The sequence below is a fragment of the Triticum dicoccoides genome, chromosome 7B, assembly GCF_002162155.2.
Source record: "Triticum dicoccoides isolate Atlit2015 ecotype Zavitan chromosome 7B, WEW_v2.0, whole genome shotgun sequence".
Lineage (NCBI taxonomy): Eukaryota > Viridiplantae > Streptophyta > Magnoliopsida > Poales > Poaceae > Triticum > Triticum dicoccoides.
The window spans coordinates 9,980,429-9,991,204 of record NC_041393.1 but is presented as its reverse complement, the minus strand read 5'-3'; positions in this window follow the sequence as shown (position 1 = coordinate 9,991,204).

Sequence of the window (10,776 nt, the reverse complement as noted above, 5' to 3'; positions counted from 1 at the left end):
TGGGTGGGTTGGGCCGGGATGGTGTTGGCGGGTTAGCTATGGGCTGCGCTATGACAACCAGGTGACAAGGTCCACCGGTCAAACCCTGACCCACGAAAGTCAAAGGGCTAGACCGGGCGGTCGTGTGTGTCATGGTTAGACGGGACGGGTACCTGGTGGGGGGGGGGGTAGCAATGCCGCCAGGTGTTGCGGTGGGCCCTCCTACGGTTGTGGAAGAGTGGTGGCAGGCGCAGGCACCCGGGCTCCAGCCGCACCACCTTACTCCAAACACGGTGGTGCTATTGTCTGCCTTCGCCACCCTGTGCGAAGGCTTCCTCGGCGTTCTCCCCACCATCGATCTCTGGGGGGAGTTCTTCCAGTCCAAACTTGGCACGCACGTCGCTGGCGTGCGGCTCAGTGCGGTGCGTTCATCGCAATGCGAAGACCAGGGGCCGACAATCTGTTTCCCACCATCGCGCTGATTAAGTCGGTGAAGATGTGGCAGCGGTCCTACTTTTATGTGAAGAACGTCGCCCCAGAAGGTGACTACATCAACCTGCCGGCTTACGAGGCCGGCACGCTGGCTGGAAGGCTCCCCAGCTGGTCACACCGAGCTAGGACGCTGGCTCTTGCTGGTGCCGCCGCCCTCGCGCGACTCCAAGTGCTGACGCAATTGGAGGGCTTGACCGGGGCTGACTTGCTGGCCGCCTTTGTGGCGCGCCGAGTACTCCCGCTCCAAGGCCGACCTCACCTGATCTGCCTGACGAGCAGTCATCGGGACCCGAGTCGGATGTGCTCTAAAGACATGCCTCAAGCAAAGGTAGCGAACACAGTGAGCTACATCACGAACTGCGGTCTCACGGCAGATTGGCGGTTCGGCAAGGAGCCATACTCACGCGCCAACCCCCAGCCTATGGTAACTCGTCTCTCTTCTTCTTCTGTCTCTTTTGTTGCCAAGTCCGACTTGTCCAGTCTGGCCCTAAGTTTTTTGAATTAGAACCCCCTCATCCCACCTTCGGCCGACATCATGGGGCCGCCCCGCCAATTTGCCCCTGATCGGGCAGAGAGCGACCTCGACGACCCTGATTTGGGGGCGGCAGCCATGGAGGCCGACACCGAAGGAGGAGGAGGAGAAGCAGGCGGCCCCAGGCCCACGGCCACCTTCGCCGACTTGCCTGATGACGACGCGAAGGGAGAAGTCGCCCCGCGCCACCAACCAAAGGTTGGCCAGCCAGGCGCAAGCTCCTCCGCCGTCTCAGATGCTCAAGGCGGCTGGAAGAAACGCCGGGCCGAGTACGCTTGGCGGCCGGCCAAAGAAATTCAAGGGAGCGGCCGCCGCGACCAAGCGGGAAGAGGCGGCCGCGAAAGCCAGTCACTTCCGCAGGGAAGTGAAGAAGCCGCCACTGGTCTCTGCGTGAGTACCTCCGCCCTTCGTCTTTATTATCTCTTTGTTGATCTTGTCTGAGTCTTTTACATGTTTCCCTTGCTCCAGGGCTCCCCTCACTCTTGAGAGGGTTGCCCCCACCTCTGTCACGGGGTCGGCGGAGACGTCCGCCACCACCCGGTGGATTTACCCCGCTGCCGACCTCCGGGAGGAGATGGAACGGAACGCGCAAGAGAAGTGCGACGAGGAAGAGGCCTCCCGCCTGGAGAAGGCGGAGGCCGAGAAGGCGGAAGCCTCCGCCCAGAGGAAGCTGGATGAGGCCGAGGCCGCCGTCGCGGCAAGGCGGCAGGATGAGGAAGCCGTGCACCGCCAATCAGCGGTGCTTGTCACCCCACTGAACTCTGTGCCGCCGCCTCCGGAATTCACGGCACAGTCAGGGGAAGCCGGTGGTGAGCTCCCGATCATGGAGAAGAATGGCGGCGACGCCTCCATGCCGGACGCGGTCGTGCCGCCACCGCCGCCTCCGCCGCTGCCTGGGAGCGCGCAAGGCAAATAGCCGGCGGATCCTCCGGTGCCGCTGACTAAAGATGAGGCCGTGGAGAAGTTACTCCTTCAAGTCGGCTCACCAGCGCGTCGCCTCCTTGAGAAGGCAACTTCGGCGCCACGCCCCTTGGAGACCGGCACCGCCAGCTCGACAATTCCAGACGCCAAGGCGACGAGCGCCGCGCCCATTGGGTGGGTGCGAGGAGGCGTCACAGGCCTGCTGAACCAGGCACTTTTGGACGTCCAGGCAAAGCTACGAGCTAAGGGTGACGCTATCCAGAGCTGCACCAAGGCGCACCTGGCGTCGCGGGCGGCCATCCGTGTATGTTTTTTCTTTGTCTTCGTTTTCTTGTTCCTCTCTGTGGGGGTGCGCCAGCGCACCCACTAGGTGTAGTCCCTGAGTTTCGGGCCGGCTGCTGAGCAGGCGGCTCGGAACTTCCAATTGCGAGTTCCGAGTACTATCTTTTGTCTAAAATGCTTGTTACAGGACTATCACAACCTCCGTGCCACCGCCTTCAACTGCAACATCGAATAGCTGGGCAAGCGGACCGCCGACTTGTCGGAGAGCCGGAGTGAGTCCTCTTTCTTCTCTGCAGGGGCGCGCTGGCGCACCCACGGGCTGTAGTCCCCGAGATTTGGGCCGACTGCTGAGCAGTCGGGCCGGATCTCCTCGGCGACCTTCTTTGTCAGCGACTGTCGGTGTCAAAACCGGCGGATCGCGGGTAGGGGGTCCCGAACTGTGCGTCTAGGCGGATGGTAACAGGAGACAAGGGGCATGATGTGTTTACCCAGGTTCGGGCCCTCTCGATGGAGGTAAAACCCTACTCCTGCTTGATTAATATTGATGATATGGGTAGTACAAGAGTATATCTACCACGAGATCAAGGAGGCTAAACCCTAGAAGCTAGCCTATGGTATGATTGTTGTTCTGTCCTATGGACTAAAACCCTCCGGTTTATATAGACACCGGAGAGGGTTAGGGTTACACAGAGTCGGTTACAATGGTAGGATATCTACATATCCGCATTGCCAAGCTTGCCTTCCATGCCAAGGAAAGTCCCTTCCGGACACGGGACGAAGTCTTCAATCTTGTATCTTCATAGTCCCGGAGTTCGGCTGAAGGTATAGTTCGGCTATCCGGACACCCCCTCATCAAGGACTCCCTTAGTAGCCCCCGAACCAGGCTTCAATGACGACGAGTCCGGCGCGCAAATTGTCTTCGGCATTGCAAGGCGGGTTCTCCTCCAAATTCCGTGTACCTGTAGAATAATGTCCGGTTTCTTGTGAATGTAGCGCCCCTTGGCTTCGACGCCCAATAATGGCCGCCTTCCACGTGTCAAACGAATACGAAAAGTCTGGGTGTTTTCACATTCACACCCCTAGCCGCGTAAATGAGCCGCCTATTTAAAGGGATGAGGATTTAGATCCAAACCACACCTTCTCCCCTCCGCGAGTTGTCACATCCCTAGCTTCTGGCATTGCTCTAGGCTAGCTTCATGTGTGCATCATGTCTATATTTTTGAAACTTGAATTGAGGAATATTGGAAGCCTCAAAACCCTAAATAAAAGAGGGGCAAAAACCCTAGAAATCTCATTCATTGCTCCAAAAGGCTCTTCCTAAATGTTTGATAATTTTTGGTAAGGGTTCTGGTCCCAACCAAAATATTGAACATTTTTAAGGATTTATTTTTGGGACTTTGAATTTAAATCATTAGCTATTTGAATTTGAATTATATTCATATAATTAGAATATAATTTCAAATACCCCTGAAATATTTTATGAGCTTTTGGAAAAGTCCATCTAGCCAAATAAAATTATTCAGAGGAGTTTTTGGCATTGTTTGAATTTGTTTAAAATTCAAAACAGTGGCAAAACGAAATTAAATAAAACAAAACAGAAGAAAAAAATAAAAGAGAGAGAGAGAAGGACTTACCTGGCCTCACCCGTGCAGCCCACCAGAACCGGCCCAGCCGGCCCAGCCCGCCACCGCTACTCCCCCCCCTGTCGTCTTCCTCTTGCCAGTGGGAGCAGCTGCGTGCTCGCACGCGCGCGGCCGAGGAGGCCACCTCCTCCCTGCCTGGCTGCCTCCTCCTTCCTTGGTCCCTCCCGCGACGCCACGCAGCCCCGACCCCCTCTCACTTCTCCCTCGCTCTCTGGACCTCCCTCCCCCTCGCTCCTCTGTTTCCCTTCCCGCGACCGAACGGAGCCGCCGCCACCGACGAGAGCCACCGTGGCTACCGGCCACCCCACGACCCACCGACGCCCCAGGAAGCTCCGCTGGTCCTCCCTCTACCTCCTCAACGAGCCACGAGGCCCCGGACGTGCCACAACACCGCCCTCGATGCCTTCTTCAACCTCGGGACCGCCGGCCATCTTCGTCAAATTCGCCGGCTCCGGACCGTCCCCGACCTCGCCGAGCGTCCCCTCGTCATCGCCGTGAGTCACTGACCCTCTCCCCTAACTCAGCATGCTCCCCTCCGTGCCGTAGCGCCGTTCCCCACGAGCACCGAAGCCACCGTCCGCCATTGCTGCTGCACGCATAGCCTCCGTGCTCCCCTGGCCTCACTGAGCTGCTCTTAGTGCTCCCCATGTCTAGCAGGTGCTGCCCAGCCTCTCCATTTGCTCACTGATGCACCGTAGCGACGCGCCCGAGCACCACCGAACACCATCGCCGCCAAAGCTCGTCGCCGGCATGAGTTCCGGCGACCCCACGACCTCCCACTCGGTCCTCTGGATGCGCGGGAGCAAGGGCCATCCCCTGGTGCCCTCAGCGCGCCAAACTGATGCCTCTAGCGCAAGTCCGGCGTGCCCCGCCGTGTTCTGTGGTCGCCGTCGGCTGGTCTCCGGCGTGCTGACGTGGCGTCGTCGTTAGGGGCTAATGACCCTGCTAACTAACCCTGTGACACTGACAGCGGGCCCCGTAGCGGGTCAAAGCCCGAGTCAACGCGGGATTAGCCCCTGTGTCACTGACGTGTGGACCCCACACGTCAGGTTTGACCCGAGCCGGCCCCTGTTGACTTGCTGACGTCATGCCAACGTCATGCTGACGCAGTAATGTTTTCTGGATTTAATTTAATTCTGAAATTCCAGAAAATGAATATAAACTTCTAAAATTCATAGAAAATTAACCGTAACTCCAAATTAAATAATTTATATATGAAAAATTATCAAAAAAATTCAAGGAATCCATCTGTACCATTTTCATGCATGTTAGAACAACTAATAGCTGCTGTTTAGCACAAATCAAATAAAGGGCATTTAAATAATCACATATGGAGTTTGAATTTGAATCTTGTATTCAAACCAACTTCATTTAATCTGTTGCTAGTTGCATTGGCTCAAAACACATTCATTTTGCCATGTCATGATCATGCATCATATTGTGCATTGCATTGATTGTGTTCCCTTCTGTGTTGCCGGTATTGTCCCCTCTCGATAGACGTGATACCGATGATGTGATCGTTGACACTGATGAAGACTCAATGTTATCTTCAAAAGTGCCAGGCAAGCAAAACCCCCTTGTTCATTCCGATACAATCCTACTCTCTCGCTCCTGCTCTCTTTTACTGCATTAGGACAACACCGATTCATCTGTTACTTGCTGCGGTAGCTGAACCCCTTTGTCCTTTGCATGACCTGTCATTGCCACAGTAAATAGATGAAACCCACTAGCATGAGTAGGAGTTGTTTGAGCCCTGATGTGCCTACTCATTCATGTTTGTTTGTCAGGTCTGATTCATCGGGGATGAATCAGAGGCGTGTGAACCTGTCCTACTGTGTGTGAGCTAAGTGTGTGAACACGATTTGGTAAAGGTAGCGGTGAGAGGCCATGTAGGAGTACATGGTGGGTTGTCTCATTGCAGCCGTCCTCAGGAACTGAGTTCTGTGTTTGTGATCCATGATTCAGCTACTACCACGCATTGGGCCCGAAACCAATGGACCCTCTCGGCTTCTTGATCACCCTTGTCCTCTGTCCAGGAGTTGCAAGTAGTTTCTGGTGTTTGTAGTATGCTGGAGGCCGTGGGCAGCGCTGACCGTAGGGGTGGGCTGTGATGCGGTAGGCACGTGGCACGGTGTACCGGGCGCCCGTTTGGTGTCTCGGGAACCCTGTTCACATCGTTTGGGGCTGTGAGCGAAACTCCGGCCGGATCTCCTCATGGATGGAACCCGAATAGGCGATAAACCTGGACTAGAGACTTAGGTGATTAGGTAGGTCGTGGCCGACACCCACGTTGGGCTTCCGCTTGAAGGTTGCCGAGTACATGTCGTTTAAACGGCGGTAAGTGGTGAGAGCGTGTGTGAAGAAGTACACCCCTGCAGGGTTAACCTAATCTATTCGAATAGCCGTGTCCGCGGAAAAGGACTTCTGGGTTGCTTATATCAGTTCATAGACAAGTGAAAGTGGATACTCTAAAATACGCAAGATAAGCGTGAGTGCTATGGATGGCGTTCTCGTAGGGAGATGGGAGCGGATCCATAGTGGTGTATTGATATGGTGAATATGTGGACTCGTGTGCGCCACCTCAAAAAAGTTACTCGCAGTCGTAGTTCAGGATAGCCACCGAGTCAAAGCTGGCTTGCTGCAGTTAAACCCCACCATCCCTTTGTTGATAATGATGCATATGTAGATAGTTCTGATGTAAGTCTTGCTGGGTACATTTGTACTCACGTTTGCCTATTTTATGTTTTTGCAGAGAGACTTCAGTCTCACTAGTATTTCCGCGTGGTCTTCGACGTTTAGCTTGTTACCTCAGCTACGATCTTGTGCCTCGGCAGGATTTGGTAGATAGTCAGGCTTCTTAGCCTTTTTCATTTATAGATGTCTGTACTCAGACATGATAGCTTCCGCTTGTGCTTGATTTGTATGCTCTGAATGTTGGGTCATGAGACCCATGTTTGTAATATCTCGCTCCTCGGAGCCTATTGAATAGATTACTTGAGTCATAGAGTCATGTTGTGATGCCATGTTGTATTTGCACATATCGAGCATATTGTGTGTATGTTATTGAAATGCTTGGTATGTGTGGGATCTGACCATCTAGTTGTTTATCTTTAGTAGCCTCTCTTACGGGGAAATGTCTCCTAGTGTTTCCACCGAGCCATGGTAGCTTGCTACTGCTCCGGAACACTTAGGCTGGCCGGCATGTGTCCTTCTTCGTTCCTGTGTCTGTCCCTTTGGGGAAATGTCACGCGGTGAATACCGGAGTCCTGTTAGCCCGCTACAGCCCGGTTCACCAGAGTCCTGCTAGCCCAGTGCTACAACCTGGATTCACTCGCTGATGACCGACACGTTCGATGCTGGGTCATGGATGCCTGTCCCTGTAAGTCTGTGCCGCTTTGGGTTTACGACTAGCCATGTCAGCCCGGGCTCCTTATCATATGGATGCTAGCGACACTGTCATATACGTGTGCCAAAAGGCGCAAACGGTCCCGGGCAAAGGTAAGGCGACACCCGTGGGAATACCGTGCGTGAGGCCGCAAAGTGATATGAGGTGTTACATGCTAGATCAATGTGGCATTGAGTCGGGGTCCTGACAGCGTTGGTATCAGAGCTTGACTGCCTGTAGGATTACTAAGCCAAACTGGTCGAAGTTGAGTCTAGAAATTCTTTAGTTATATAAGGGAATTGATTGTGGGATGGAACGTAAGGCTCTTTTTACTCCTTATACCTCATGCCCTTCTGATCTGAGTCATCTTATCTTTCCTGCGGGGATTAAGAACTAGGCTATCTCTTCTTTCTATTAGGATCACGTGTTACTAATCAGTAGACTTATAAGATTGTTGGATTTAAGTCTCAGTTCAGTTCCTACTACTTCTGTATGTTAATTGTTGATCTCGAAACCTTGATATTGTGCTTCTGAGTGGTTATGCCACCATTTTTGTGAATGTCTCAAATCTTTTCTGAGCATTTACAGCCGTTATGCTGTCCGAGTCATTCCAGGTTTCTAAACAGTCTGATGCACTTGCAGATTCTTTCCTTCCGTTTCAATGTTCCTTTGGGCCAGATTAACCACACTAATCGGTGTGTTGAGGTAATTATTGCCTCGACATATATGTTGGAATTATTATTATGACCCTAAGTGCTTAGGGGATCATCTAGTGGTCTAGCCATGATTTGTGTTCCCAGTGTGAAGATTCTGGCCTTTATTCTCGGAAGCATCCCGTGATGCTACTTAGTAGTAGGTATTCTACTCCTGGGTTCTGAACCCGAGATTCACTCTACCTACTTCATGTTGATAGTAATTGCTAGTGCCTTTAGGATATTAGTAACCTTTGCGATAGTCCTTGAAGTCCGTGGTATCTTCTTCTTCCAAATACCATGAACTACTTATGGCAGATGTTTATTGGATCAAAAAAAAATCACAATTAGAGTACTCTTGAGGAGTTCTCCATTCATAAATCGTGACTCTGCCAGTTCTACCTTTCTGCATGGGTTATCCGGAAGAAATATGTTGAACTTGGTTCGACATACTAATCTATGCATCCACAACTCAGAAAGTTATATGTTCCTTTGAGTTGTTCTCTTTAGTTGCATTCTGACCCTCGTCTATCAATTGATAGTCAAGAGTATGCCTGCGTTCGTTCATCGATGCCTATGACTCTTGTGGTCTGTCAAGCCATTCTATTCCGGAATGACTAGGAGAAACAAACTCCAGTACCTCTTCCATATCTAGGATTGGGTCAAAGTAGTTGTACTCTGCAGATCAAGTTGCTAACCCAACTTTTGTTCTGTTCTACCTTGGAGTATTACCATCTTTATATCAAGAATTTCATGAGAATTGCACCACCTTTTGTGAATTCTTGACATAGTGATACTTCTCGCCATCCTTTTTCATTCCTCGGTTCCGTGTTGTCGCAACCGGAACGCCGACAAGTGAATTGTGATGTGTGAATTCAATACTCCTAGCAACCTTGTTGCTTGGTAGTTAAAGGATAATAATTTCATTCTTAGCATGTTGGTTAGTGAATCATCATTCTAGGACTGATCGTGCTACCTAGTCCTTATTTCGGTGCACCCTTCGATCGATGAGTTAGGATCTTGTCAAGTCCTCACTCATTTGATCATATCGTCTTGCCCTGAAAGGCAAGATTGTTCTCGAGCTTAGTAACATACCGGTGGTTCGTGATTTTCTGAATATCTTCTCAGAAGTATTACCAGGTTGTCACCTGACTGTTATGTTGAGCTCGTGATCAAGTTGCTTTCTTGTGAACCACCCTTTCTCCAAAAATCTGTGTTGGATATCCCGGAGCTAGTTGGTTAAGCTAGACAACAACTTGGAGAGTTGGAAGATAAAAGCTTGCCTGACTTAGTTCGTTCCAAAGGGATATTCTTGTGTAGTGTGTGTTGAAGAAAGATGATATCTTCATCGATTGGTCCTTGTGATCAGTTGTTGGACCTATTGTCTTATCAATCCTTTGATTTGAGTGTGGGCCATCGTCAAGTCAAATCAGTACCAACGATGCTCGTAATGTTGTCTTATTCGTGGTTGATCCCTCGAGCATACACCATTACATCTTTGGTCTGACCAATGCTATCACCGTGTTCACTTAACTATGGAATTCCTTTTAAAAGGAAACCCGGATGAATTGTTGTTGAGCCCATTGACAACATCCGTATCTCCTCCATGATTTTGTTGAACATTAAGCTAGTGTTGGAAACTTTTGAAAGCATTTGTTCATGCTAGTTCATGAAGCATATGTTCGGATGTAAGAAGTGACTTCCTCCAGTTCATGTGCATCTGATGCAAGTTGCCGCCGTGGATTCGAGAAAGTCAATGTTGCTTTCTTTGGAATCATTCCAAATCAGTCATGCACACGTGCGACGAATGCTGTGGTTTGAAGACTTGCAACCTTCAATCTATATGTATCCCTAGCACACCAAGCCACTGATTGATTTGTTCAAGGAGAAGGAGTATCTTCATAAGAGCTAATCTAGACTTATGAAAGAACTTCGATACCCTCGTTGATGGTTCCCCCTCCTGAACTCGGTAGTGTTTTATTATAAGACTACCACGTGGTCATGCTTGTCTGGGACAACGTGTTCACATGTTTGTAGCAGAACCAGCTCATGTTTTGGAGCTTGCTATCGTAGTTCATCTCCCGAGAATCCCGCAACGTCATCTCGTCGATTTGTGTTGCAAACTTTCATTTTTCTTCCTAAGACTCGATGAGCCTGGAATATCCTAACACCAACCAGAGCTGAATCTCAGGCAGATATGATGGTTGGAACATTTCCCTAAGAACTATAATATTGGTCTCTCGATAACCGGTAAGGTGGATGTCGTGGCCAACACACCCATCCGGTAGACCTATTATTATAGTATCTTGTTTGAGGAAGTTGGCCACCCCCCCCATAGGGATTTCGTAGGATTTACTCCCTAGTTGCCCCTATGGATTTTTGTGTTCCCGAAGTCCGACCTTTTACTTGATGTTTTAGATATCAAACCATATCTATGAATGGGTTATACTAGAACATCAAGGAGAATATTAGAAGCGGAGTGCTAAATGTCTCTCGGTCGATCATCCAGATTTTATTTGCTTGGCCTCGCTAAGGTGAAATATGAGAAAGTGTTATCCTCCTTCGCATCTGCATCGTCCATCGCTATTCATCATGGTAGTATGTTGTGTTGTCAGCACCCTTGACGCGGTTGTTGATAAAAACCTTGATGATTGTGGAAATGCTCAAGTTCTTGAGAGCATGCACAAGCGCTACGTCTTATCATCGGCACTAGCTGGGATTGCCCCAGATTTCCTCGGTTATGCTATAACCACTCCAACAGTGAATTCACTCTCTATTGTTGGGTTCTTCCCCAGTTACCAGAATCATTCCCAGCATTTGCATTTTGTTCCCAGCTTGCACCGCCAATGT